General features: G+C 39.8%; 1 pseudogene across 1 annotated transcript; it reads right to left on the bottom strand.

Annotated features, from left to right (window-relative positions):
* Positions 1 to 9,485: 9,485 nt before the first annotated feature.
* LOC308656723 (glyceraldehyde-3-phosphate dehydrogenase-like) lies at positions 9,486 to 10,477 on the bottom strand (annotated as a pseudogene). Its single transcript has one exon. The product of its transcript is annotated as a glyceraldehyde-3-phosphate dehydrogenase-like (transcript).
* Positions 10,478 to 13,845: the final 3,368 nt, after the last annotated feature.

The raw sequence follows: 13,845 nt of genomic DNA, 5'->3' as shown, positions 1-13,845 counted from the left end.
TCTTGTGTCTAGTCACTTTCCCACTTTTCCTCTAGCCAGGCCCCTCTCACGGGTGCCGCTCACCACAATACTGGCTACACGCCAGGTCTGCTGCTCCCGGGAGCCCTGTTTTCATGAACGACTGGGCACACTCTCCCAGTTTGCCATTCCCTTAGACCCTGAGTTTGTAGAGCTTGGGGCTGAGAATCCTCAGCAAATTTTACTTGCCCTCCGGTAGCCACGCCCCCGGTAGCTGGTGCAAGAGACCTCAGTTGTCAGCACTGGTGGGAGTGGTAGCCGGGAGTTCCGCGCCGCGGGTCCCGCGCCACGTCTGATTCTCTTGGTCTGGCTGTCGCACTCACGGGAGAGCTGGGAGGGGCCCTTACCGGAGAGCTGGGAGGGGCCCTTAAGGTTTCCCCGATGTGTGGAGAGGGAAGGCTAGGGGGTTACATACCTGTAGCCGCAAGTTTCAATGAAGTTATCTCCTCCGCTGCAGTCTGGTGACGTCAGTTCTCTGCCATGGTGGTATCTCTTGCAAATGGCGACAGTTCGTTTCCCTTTGCCGGGTGACCAATGCAACGGGTGGGTCCTTACTGTCTCTCCCAAGCCCCGTTTCAAACCTGTGGCCACTACCTATGAAGGCTCGGTTGGCATTTACCTCCGTAGGAACAGAAGGGCCGACCAGTTGTTTCAGCCGGATGGATTAGTGCTGAGTCACAGCTGTTTGTCTGCAGAAAGCAGGCGAACGGGAGCTTGAATTCAGCCGATCCGGGCTCAGTGTGTGTTCTGAGAGGCCCAGACTATTCGCCCCAGATCCACATCAGTTCAGCATTGCTTAGTGATCCTGAGCAAACAGAATTTAGATTGTTTATGACTCCCTATCCCGCACAGCTGAAGAGGTCAGAGACTTGATCTCTCCACGCCTGCCACCATGTTGGAATCAATTTCTCTGATTTTAATTGCAAGAAACAAAGACTAGTTTTCCTTTACCTTAGAAGGATAATTTCATTGAATATAGAATTCTAAGTTTGCAGACTCATTTCTTTGAACAGATTAAATATTTCAAATTATCCTCTTCTTGCTCGCATACTTTCTGATAGGAAGTCATATGTGATACTTTTCTTTCTCTACAGAAAAGTTGTTTTGCCTTGTGGGTTTTTAAAAGGGGTTTCTATTTGTCGTTGGTTTTCTGAAGTTTGAATATGATATATCTAGGTATAACTTTACCAAGCAGATATTAATCCTATTTGGTGTTCTCTGAGCTTATTGCATCTGAGGTTTAGTGTCTATCATTATCTTGGAAAATTCTTGATACTTTTATTTCAAATTTATCTTCTGTTTCACTCTCTTTCTTCCTGTGGTGTTCCAATAATGCATGTTATACCTTTTGAAATTGTTTCATAATTCTTGGATGTTCTATTGCAATTTTTTTCATTAAAAATCTTTTCTTTGTTTGAGAAATTTCTGCTGATGTACCATCAAGTTCATCAATTCTTTCTTCAGCCATGTTGAAGAGCTTATCAGAGGTAGTCTTCATTTATGTTAGTTTTTTATTTCTTTTGATACTTTCTTGGTTTCCATTATCATTCTTACATGTTGTCCATTTTTTCTTAAGAGTCCTTAGTATATCAATTGCAATTACTTTGGATTCCCAGTCTAATAAAAGCAAATATTTTCATAAGTCCGGTGTTTTTTTTTTAATTTTGTTTTTGTTGTTGTTGATGGATCTTTATTTTTATGTGGTGCTGAAGACTGAACCCAGGGCCTCACACATGCTAGGCAAGTGCTCCACCACTGAGCCTCAACCCCAGGCCATGAGTCTGGTTTTTGCATTTTCAGATCGTTTTGTTCTGGCCTTTAAATGACTTGTAATGTTGTTGTTGTGAGCCAGTGTAAAATACTGGGTAACAGAAACTGAGGTAATTAACATATATTTTCTGTTTAATCCTTGACCATTTCTTTCTAACTGGTTTGCACAAAAGAAAAAAGAAACTAGAGAGACCAGTGTGGTGATCAGTGTGGACAATGACAGATGAGAAATTCCTAAAAATGAGGTTCCTAGAGTCCTGATCTGGAACAAGCTGATTCCCTTTATATCAATACCATTCAAAATATTTGTGTTGTGGACCACGTAAATAGGCAAGATATGAGAAACCCCTCCATCCCCTTGTTTTAACAAAGAACTTGTTAATAATGGATTCCAAAGGAACAAAACAAGCTACAGTTAACATTTTTCTAGAATCTTCTATTATTTACTGTAAAGGTATAAAATATGCTTGTAAATCAAGACCCTAGATATATAAATTATCCCCAAGAAATTCTTACCCTGAGTGCATACCATAACTTTTCTTTCTTTTTTTTTAAAGAGAGAGAGAGAGAGAGAGAGAGAGAGAGAGAGAGAGAGAGAGAGAGAGAGGAGGGAGAGGGAGGGAGAATTTTCTAATATTTATTTTTTAGTTTTTGGCGAACACAACATCTTTGTATGTGGTGCTGAGGATTGAACCCGGGCCGCACGCATGCCAGGCAAGCACACTACCGCTTGAGCCACATCCCCAGCCCCATACCATAACTTTTCTAATATCAGAAATTTATAGATAGGACACTGATTTGTCTCCCAGCTCACTGGCTCGTTGCTCAGCTGTGTCCAGTTTACTGATGAGCCCATAAAAGACATTCTTCATTTCGTTGATAGTGTCTTTGATTTTTGGTATTTCCTTTTGATTCTTTTCTTGGAATTTCCATCTACATACCCCACTGTTGTTCCATGTTTTCTACTTTTTCCATTAGAATCTTTAACCTTTTGTCATAATTATTTTAAATTAACTTTGATAATCCCAAAATTTGTCACAGCTGAGACTGGTTAAAAGTATGCTTTGTCTCTTTAGACTATTAAAAAAAATTTGTGTGTGTGTCTTGCAATTTTGTTGAAAGCCAGTTGTGGTATTTTGGGTGACAGAAAATAGGGTAAAAGGCCTTTGGTTTTACATTTAAAAAAATATGGCTAGGATTTGGGCCTTTTGGTGTTTGCAGTTAAGTGTCAGAGGCTTCAAATTCCTCCACATCCTTGTCTTTCTCTCCTCCTTAAATACTGGCTGTGCCTTGAGGCTCTTCCAGCTTAATGTGCTGTTATTATACTTAAACCCTATTGTGGTGGCGATGGAATATGAGGGAGGAGAAACAGCTATAATCTTGTGGTTAACTCTTCATCTCTCTAGGCTGTGAACTCCACAGGTCTTTTTATAGCCTCCTTTTAGGTAGGCCAGAAGGCTAGAGGTGACTCAGGTTGGGTAAATATCTCTCTAGGTAGGATAAGGTTCTGGAAAGGTCTCTGCCCTTGGAGAGTCGGACTTCATTGTGGAAGATGCTTGGGGCATATTCCAAAACAGTTACTTTTCCTCTCCACCTGCCAGAGCAGGAGGACATTTTTTTCTCAGCTTTTTATCATGAAGACCCAGTAGGGTTTCTGAAGCTAAGACCCATGAAAATATGGAGGCCCCTGTAAGACTCTGACCTCCGTAGTTTCTCACTCCATTAGACTGGACTCAGTCTCCAGCAACTCACCAATATCTCTATGTAATGGTTTCTATCAGTTTATGGCTGTAGAAGCTTCTGCTCTGTGCAAAGGAATCTTGTCTGTGATTCTCTGTATTAGCTTCTCACCCGATTTTATTGTGGCATTTTACCCTACAACCTCAATTCTCTGATGATCCCAAGAGGCATAATTGATTTTCAGACTTTTTAAGAGTCTTATCTTCTTATAAGAATGACAGTAACAATTTCCAAGCTCTTTATGTGTCAGAGATAAAACTGAAAGTCCAATGTATTTAATTTTAATTAATTTCAATATAAATACAAAAACTGATATTTGGCTCAGCTATTAGACAATTACAAGTACACTGAGAATAATTTGAGTATGGGAATCTATTTTTCCAACCATATATTATATTAAATCCATATAGATTGTATATTTCTAATGAAAATTAAATTGAGATGTACACCAGAATTCAAAGTCTTAGTATGAAAAATAAAAATGTTCCATTGATTTATTTTTGCATCGATCATATATTGAAATGATAATATTTTGAATGTAGCATGTTAAATAAAAAATGTAAAATTTTATCTGTTTCTTTTTAGATTTTTAATGTGTAGCTATTAGAAAAATCTCAGATTACATAGGTTCTCACATTTTTCCATTTGCTAGCACTGCTCTACAGCTTAAGATATGCACCTTTGACTTATTACAGTCCGACTTTAAGGAATGGCACAACACTCCACATACACTTTGAAAGTCTTATAGTAGCATTTCTATTTTCTCTTCCTGTCCTTTGTGCTGTTCTTATTGTAATTTTCAGTTCTACATGTTGTAAAGCACACACTAAATTTTGAACCTAATAGTCAATTTTCCATTAAAGACCTTAAAAATTAGGGGACAGTCTTTTTACATAGCCACTGTGTGTTATTTACCTACTTCTTCTAGCTCTCTTCATTTCTTTGTGTAGATACATATTTACAAGTGACAACATTCTCCTTTTGCCTGAAGAACTTTTTGTCAACAGTTTACACAGTGCAGACCTGATTCTGCATAATTATATCAACTGTTGTTACCCAGATAAAAAGTATTCTTTTATTTATTCTTCCTTTTTAAAGGATAATTTCACTGGATTGAAAATTCAAGGCAGACAGGCTTTATTTCCTCTTTCCTTTCCACATTTGAAAGTTGCTATAGTGTCTTTAGACTTACATAATTTCTGAGAGGTCTATAAAAATTCTTATCTTTCCCCCTCTATATCTGTATAATGTCTTTTTCTGTATGGATGATATCTTTTTCAAGTTGGTCACTTTTCTGGTTTTGAATAACTTAATTCTGGAGTGGTGTCATTTGTGTGTGTATGTGTGTCTTCTGCTCAAGGTTCATTGAGATTCTTTATTCTGTTTGGAGCATTCAAATATTAAAAAAATGTTGAGCCATCATTTTTCAAATATTTTTCTGCCCTAATCTCTCTCATCTACTTGTGAAACATCCATTCTACAAGTCACTAAGACTTTTTTTTTCTCTTTCTCTTAATGCAGGTTAGGTAAATTCTGCTATTTTAAGACTGTTTTTTCTAGTCTCTGAACTTCTATTAATCACACCCAATAAAATATTTAAGTATTTTACTTGATATCGCTACCATTTTTTGTACACATCTATAACTTCCACTGTTCACTGATTATATTCACGTTGACATTTTTGAACATGCGAGCATAACTACATCACCTGTTTTAATTCCTGTCTGCCAGTTCTGTCTTGTCTCTCATTTCTGAGTCTGTTTCCATTGTGAGATATTTTTTCCTGGTTATGAGTCATATTTCCCTTCCCTATCTGTAATGTTTTATCAGAAGCTGGATGTTGTTAATTATACATTGCTGATTGCTGGGTTTTTAGTATTTTAAAAAAGTATTGTTGGACAATGTTTTCACCAGTAGTCATCTGTTCAGTTTACTTCTCTTGAGGTTTGTTTTTTAAGAGTGTTTAAGGGGCTTGACTCCAGGGCTACCTTGGCCTCACTTCCAAGGCATGGCATCTCTGGGGTCTTTCCTATCCATCTCTTAGTATTCAAGGTGCTTTTCCCATGTTTCCACCCTGGCTGACGGGAACTGTGATTTCCAGCCTACTGGGATCTCTAGGAATTGTCTTCTTCCTGGAAACTCTTTTCCCGGAAGCTATTCTTGCCTAGGCTCATGGACATGTATCCTGCAATTCAGATGCCACTGTTATTAATTTACGGAGATCTCTATAATATATCTGTAAGTCTTATTCTGTGTTATCTCCTTCCTCTTGGAATTCCATACCCAAACTCAAGTTTCCTTGAACTTTGTTTTTCTTTCCTTAACTTGGCAATTTCCTGTTTTCTTTTCTCTATTTTTTGGTGTGTGTATGAGTGTGGGGATCCTCCCTGTGCAATGGTCCAGAAATTGTCTACAGGAAGAAGGCCTGAATGTGCTAAAGGTTTTCTTTGTTTATTTCTTTTCTTTCAGGGACCATGGCTTGGAGCTTCCTATTATTAAATGCCGCAAAACTTTTCTAAATGTAGTCTATTTTTCTAATTGTCAAAAATAATAGCAAAATCCTGGACTCAGTTAGTTACTCCTATGACCAGAAACACAAGAAACCTCATAAGTTTGAGCAATTTCTCATAAAATCAACTTTCACTTACACTATCAATCAGTCATAACTAGTGACGTGGTCACTTTTTTTTGGGGGGGTACTGAGGATTAAACCCAGGGGTGCTTAACCATTAAGCCACATCCCCAGCCCTTTTTATTTTTTGAGACAGGGTCTTGCTAAGTTGCTTAGGGCCTCGCTAAATTGCAGAGACTGACATCAAACTTGCAATCCTCCTGCCTCAGCCTCCTGAAGACCTGGGATTATAGGTGCGCCACCAAGCCGGAGGTGACATGGTCACTTCTAACTGTAAACACTACAGTTTACATTGTGTCACTGTTTAACTGGATACATTTTACATAAATACAACAATAAAAACCACCATTTTGTTACATGGTGAAAGGGAATTGGCAAACAGTAGTTCTGCTACAATTTTATCTTGTTTTTTTAATCAATGATAATACAAATTTAAATATTTTACAATATGGTTGTATCATTTGTTTGACTATTTGTCCTTTGCTAATGGGTGTTTAACTTGTCTCCAAGTTTATTTTATTTTATGAGGTGCTGAGGATCGAACCCAGCGCCCTGTGCATGCCAGGCGAGCGCGCTACCTACCGCTTGAGTCACATCCCCAGCCCCAGTTTTTTTTTTTTTTTGTGCAACTTCTAACCTTACAGGTACGCATGTAACTATTACATACTGAAGTAATATTAAAACAATAGCCACCAGCATGACATGGACCCTAACCAACCATTTTGCTAGCTTACCTAGAATACATGCCAGCTATAAACAAACAGTATGGTCAGTCATATTCAGTTTAAGCATGTCCTTTTATATGTTTGTGTCTTTATGTCTAAGGGACATTGTCAGGATTGGAAAATGGTATAAAGGTAGATGTACTTTAAATTTCAATTAATATTGTCAGATGGCTTTCCAAAAAGGTTAGAATAATTAATACTTAATTATTTCTATGATTTTTGCAAAATAGTGATTTTTCTATTATTCTGTCTACATTTGCTGGAAGAATTTACCTTTCTTTATACCTAATTTTCACTGGTATGAATTTAAGATATTTTATTTAGTGAACTATAATCTACTACTACCATCATATATTTTGATGCTCAGATTCAGATTTTGGCCAGCAGGAGCCCTTTTGAATTGGTGCCTGTGTCCTTTTAGTGGGAAATATTTAGAAAACAAGATCTGAGCTCTGTTTACTTATTTAATAATTTAATTGAGCATTAATCTTAGTGGGTATTAAAACTAGTTGTTGGAAGTCTGAAAAGGAACAGTAAAAGAAACTTATTTCTCAATTATCTCAGCACAAGTTATCTTGCCAAAGGTCATCATTTCTAGATCATCATTTGTCAGTATAGAGAGAATTGAAAAACTGTTGCAATTTTCTATTTTAATGTTTCAATTTCATATATATAATTTGAAATTATATGTGTGTATATCATATAAAAATTATGAGTTCATACTGATACTTTTAATCCCAATCTGATGCTGCAGGGTTCTTTCTTGACTTCCCCAATCCATATTTGTATCTTCTCCTAGTGGGAACCCCTCTTCCTATCAATATCAAATATTTCTCATTTGCTCAGCCCTACAATACTCACAAAATGGTTTTCCCTTTGTACAGTTTTGTTTAAAAGGATTCTGCTTTGATTATAAAAAAATTGTCTCCACTAGTTTTCAAAAATTTTATCTTCATTGTATTTCTTAGATGTTGTCTCCTACATACATATATATTTTTCCTTTTATAATTTTTTTCTATTTTTGATTTCCTTCTGGGATGATCTATATTTTTAAAAATCTCTAACACATTCTGCCCTATAGATTTCACTACTTATCTTTTTTTCATAATGACATTTTCATCTGGTTATTTAAAAAATCATATTGCTAATTATCCAAAGGTTTTTTACTGTACTTTAATTGTAAAGTTGTTTCTTTTCTGTTAATTTTTTTCTATTAAGATATTTTAATTCTCAGATGTCCTGTTATATGCAATATTCCCCAAGATGTTTGACTACTCTAACTGGTAATATGTATTGGGAAAGGGTAGATGTCCAGATCCTCAGCATCAGTGAACTTTATTTAATAGAGGTGGGAAGTGAATCCTACAGCAGGTAACCTCAGACATCTCACATCTGGTCATCCACCCCTTAAAAAAATTTCCCCACCTAGCCATTCCTGAACTTTACTTTTGAATTCTCAAATAGAGAAACAACATTGGGAGGGGTCAATTCCTTGATTTGTCAGTCCTGGGGACTTAAGGGGAAGGGAAGAGGAGCAGCTATCTGAGCTTTCTTTCCTAGTCTATTGGCCCCAAAATGTGTTGTCCTGCTCAGACTTTATCCCTTGAACATACAGGCTCTTGTGTCCAATTTCTGTAGGGAGATGGCAAGCAGTCATGAACCCAAGGGAAAGTAGGAGAGGCCTGGTTAGAACACATCTCCTGGAAGCCTCCACAGCCACACCAGCCTCCGTCATATTCCACATGCCACACTCCCCCTCCCTCTCCCTGTCTTGTTCCTGACACAGGACTTGTGTTCAGCTTTCCCAGGTTCACTGCGATGCAGGTGGAGGGTTTGTTGTGGATAGCCTTTATTATGCTGAGTTATAATCCTTCTATACCTAATTTGATCAGGGCTCTTATCATGAAGGGATATTGAATCTTATTTTTTGCATCTACTGAGATAACATGGCTTTTATTCTTCCTTTTGTTGACGTGATATATTGCTTATTGACTTGCACATGTATGCCATCCTTGCACCCTTAGGATAAAACCTACTTGATCAGGGGAAATAATCTTTTTGATGTGCTGTTAAATCCTGTTTGCTAGTACTCTGTTGAGGTTGTCTGCACCTTGTTCATCAGGGATATTGGTCTATACAGCTTTCTTTCTTCTTGTTGTGTCCTTGTTTTTTGTTGAAAACAGGATGATGCTGGCCTCCTAGAGTTTGGAAATGTTTCCTCCCTTTCAATCATATGGAAAAATCTGAGAATTGGTTATAGTTCTTTTTTAAAAGTTTGTCAAAATTCAGTCATAAAGCCATCCAGTCCTGAGGTTTCTTGGTTGGGAGACTTTTCAGTACTGATTCAATCTCATTATTGTTATTGGCCTATTCAGGTTTTTTATGTCCTCATTTTTTTTAATTTTGGGAGGTGCAGTAGACTTGATTGGTGGTGAAAGTAGGGCTCCTTAAACCTCCCCCCTTCTTCAGGGTGTCTGGGATGGAAATTGGGAAGAGGGGAGATTCTTGCTGAGGGACTGAGTTAGGAGCAGGGGACTCCCCACAGCCGAGGGCCTCTTTCTTTCTCTGTGTTCTTGCTGGGGCAGGTGGTCCAGGGGCTCTTACTCCTTGGAGGCCATGTGGACATCGGGTCCACCACCCTGTTGCTGTAGACAAATTCATGGTCATACCAGGAAATGAGCTTGACAAAGTGATCACTGAGGGCCATGCCAGCCTCAGCACTGAAGGTGGCAGAGTGGATGTCACTGTTAAAGTCATAGGAGACAACCCGGTCCTGGAGGGGCCCTCTAATGCCTGCTTTACCACCTTCCTGATGTCATCAAATCTTGCAGCTTTCTCCAGGCAACAGGTCAGATCCACAACTGACACACTGGGGTAGGCACACGAAAAGCCATGCCAGTGAGCTTCCCATTCAGTTCAGGGATGACCTTGCCCACAGCCTTAGCAGCACCAGTGGATGCAGAGAGGATATTCTGGGCAGCTCCACCACCATCATGCCAGAGTTTCCCAGAGGGGCCATCTACAGTCTTCTGATTAGTAGTGATGACAAGTACTGTGGTCTTGAGTCCTTCCACAATGCTGGAGTTGTCATGGGTGACCTTGGCCAGGAGATTAAGCAGTTGGTGGGTGCTACAGGAGGCATGGCTGATAATCTTGGGGGAGTTGTCATACATCTCACGATTCACGGTCATCACAAACATGGGGGCATCAGCAGAAGAGGCAGAGATGACCCTTTCAGCACTACCCTTGAAATGAGTCCAGGCTTTCCCCATGCTGGTGAAGACACCAGTGGACTCCCCAACAGGTTCAGCACCAGCATCACCCCATCTGATGTTAGCAGGATCTTGCTTCTGGAGATGGACTTTCCATTGATAACAAGCTTCCTGTATTCAGCCTTGACTGTGCCATTGAATTTACCACGGGTGGAAACACACTGGAACACACAGACCATGTAATTGAGGTCAATGAAGGGGTCATTGATAGCAACAATATCCACTTCGCCAGACTTGAAAGCAGCCCTGGTGACCAGGCACCCAATGTGGCCAGATATGTTCACTCTGACCCTCACCATAGTGTCTTAGGGACGGCATGGCTGGCACCGCAAGAGACAAGAGGATGTGCACAAGCGGAGAAGATGTGGCTGTGAACCAGAAGCAGCAGAGTCCTCAGATTTATTTTGATAGGTTATGTGTGTCTAGAAATTTGTCCATTTCTTCTAGATTAGGTTTATAAATGTTAGCATATCGTATTTATTTTTATCAGAATCTCATAATGATCCTTTGTATTTCTGTGCTAATGTCTTCTTTTGCTTAATGTCTAATTTTATTTGGGTCTTCTTTTTTTCTTGGTTAGTTTAGCTAAAGGTTTGTTGCTTTTGTTCACCTTCTTAAAATATGACCTCTTCATTTTATTGATCTTTTGTATTGCCCTTTTAGTCTCTTTTGCATTTATTTCTGCTCTGATCTTTCATTCCTTCTAATTTGGAGGTTGGTTTGTTCTTGCTTTTCTAGATCATTGAGATGCATTTTAAGGTTAGTTGAATTTTTTTTTTTAAAAATTTTTAATGTAGGCACTATTGCTATCAAGTTCCCTCTGAATACTGGTTTTGTTTTATACCGTAAATTTTGGAATGCTGTTGTCATAAATTTTCATGTTTCTCTTCTTTTACCCTTGACAAACCACTATTGATTCAGATATATGTTGTTCAGTGTCCATGTCTAAATCAATTTTGTGGCTGACTCTAGTTTTTTCCCATGGTAATCAGAAAGGATACAGAATATAATTTCATTTAAAATTTTTATTTAGAATTATTTTGGGGCTTAATATATTGTGTATTCTAGAGAAAATTCCATGAATCGATGAAAAGAATGTGTACTTTGCAGCTGTTGAATGGAATTTTCTGACATATAGTTGAACTCTGATGTTCGTTCATTTTTTGGCGGAGGGGCTGGATGAATTGTCCACTGACGAGAGTGGGGTATTGAAATTCCCCTCTGTTATGGTATTAGTCTCTCTCCCTTTAGGTCTAATAGTGGCTATTTTATAAAACTGGTTGCTCTGATGTTAGGTACACAGAAATTTATCTCATTTCTTATTGAATCCTTGATTATTATTAGTGACTTTGTCTTGACAAGTTTTTATCTTAAAGTCTATTTTATCACATGTAAGTGTAGCTACCGCTTCTACTAGCTTTAGGTTTCTCTTTGCTTGGAATATCATTTTCCATTCTTTCATTTTGTTTTTACTTGTGAATTTGTTTTAGGAAGCATATTATTGGATCTTGTTTTTGGATTTATTCAGTCCAGCTATCTTTTGTTTCCATTCAAGGTCATTGATAGGTAAAGGCTTACTCCTGTTAGTTGTTTTGAATATTATCTGCTCTTTACTTTCTCTCGTTTATCTTTGTGATTTGATGGCTTACTTTACTGATAAAAATGTTTTTCTTTTGTGTATTTACTCTTCTAGTAGGATTTACTTTCATGACAGTAATTTTCTTTGACTTTTGGGCACAGGACTCCCTTAAGTATCTTTTGTAAGGCTGGTCTTAATTATCTCAGTTCTGAGAAAGTCTTATTTCTTTGATTCTGAAGGATAGCATTGCTGGATGATCCTGGTTGGTAGTCTCCCCCAACCCCCAAGACTTAGTACATCAGGTAACTACATTTATGGCGTAGCCTTCTTAGTAAGCAGACTCCACCTGAACATGTGTCTTGGGTGTTGGTTTGACAAGTCTGGCTTTGATTCTAGCTGGGAACCACTGTGTAGTTTCTGAAGCTTCTTCAGCTGTGATCAGTAAATTAGGGCATGGTATAGATAGTGGATACGACCACTGCCCCTATGGGCCACGCAAGAGTGGAAACACACTAGCAATTCAGGCAAGTGTGGTGTGGACAACAGTGGATGTGGGGTCTTCACTGTGGGGCTATTCTTATAATGGAAACGGTGGCTCCTATTAGGTGACAGGAGTTTCCTCCGGCATTGTTGAAGCTAGCTCTGCAACAAGCAAGGGACCTTGACATTAAAGGCACCAGTAGTAGTGAGGGGCCTGAGGCCCAGATGCTGCATGGGAAGAGGCAGCAGAAGGAACCTGGGCACCTCCTCTGTGGCATTCACACCCAATTTTGACAGAACTTGGTCAGATAAGATGCAGGGGTGGCTGGCAGTGGGAATTGCATAGGTGGGGTGACAACAGCAACTGTGGTGTTCTTCTCTACTGCTACATGGTAGTGCCTGCCTGGGAAGGGGACCCTGGCCAGAGCTAAGCAGTTCCCCTAGCCATGCAAGCTTGGGCACAGGGTAACAGGAACAGCCTGAGTTACTGGCTCGGCACCTTCTGTGGGCAGGACTGCAGTAACAGAAGGGGCAGTGTGAGCCACGTGTGAACCTGCCTTCAGTCCAAGCACCAACACAACTCTGTAGTCTTGGACAGCAAGTCCCTGATCTGATTCCGGGCAGGATTCCTGACCCCTACGACAGTTCAAATCCAGACAGCCGATCATTTCTGCTACAGCATTATGGTTGACTACTGGGAGATATCTAATATCCTTTCCCACAGCAAGCCTACTTCAGGGTGCTTATCTAAGTGGCTATCTGCCTGTGAGGACTATGAAATTTCCAGTCTGGGATAGCCAGCATCCCCACTGAGAGTTTTCTGAGGCTATATCCATGTGTATCTTGGCCCAATTAACCAGGAGACAGCCTAAGGATTCTAGGATGGTTAATTCTGGGCGTCAACGTGACTGAATTGAAGGATGCCTAGAGAAGTGGTAAAACATACTTCTGGGTGTGTCTGTGAGGGTGTCCACAGAGAGGACTGGCATATGGATCGGCAGAGTGAATGAGGAAGACCCACCCTGACTGTGGACAGCACCATCCAACAGGCTGGGGCCCTGGATGGAACATAAAGTAGAAGAGGGAAACTTGTTTTCCAAGGTTCCTTTTCTTTTGCTGCTTCCCTTCCACAATTTACTGCAGGTTTTCCTGTCTTTGGACTCAAACTTACACCAACAACCCTCAAGGAGTTGGGCTGGGGGCTGTAACATCAGTACCTCTCGTTCTGAGGCTCCCAGCTCTTTGCACTGAGCTGCTGATGACTTCCATGCTCTCCACAGCTTCCAGATGGCCACTGTGGAACTTTTTAGCCCTTGTGTCACGTAAGCCAATCTAATGAGCCTCCTTTTACCAACAGATGTCCTATTTTCCTGGAGAACCCTAACACAGGGTCTATCCTTAGTAAAATCCCCGTGGTGGGAGCATGGTCTATAGTGTAAAGTGACAAGCACCCCCGCCCCTTCCCCCCAAGCCAACAACAACAACAACAAAAAAACAACTGTGCCCATGGAAAGATCACCTATATGCTCTGGGTACTGAGTTCCCTGTTACTATACTTCTCTCAGATGTTCAGAAACTACCCAGGTAGTGTTAGTGGATAAACTGCCAAGAATATCAAATGATTTTCAC

This window comes from Spermophilus citellus (assembly GCF_964194105.1).
Source record: "Spermophilus citellus genome assembly, chromosome: 9".
Lineage (NCBI taxonomy): Eukaryota > Metazoa > Chordata > Mammalia > Rodentia > Sciuridae > Spermophilus > Spermophilus citellus.
This window is presented reverse-complemented; position numbering and strand designations above follow the sequence as displayed.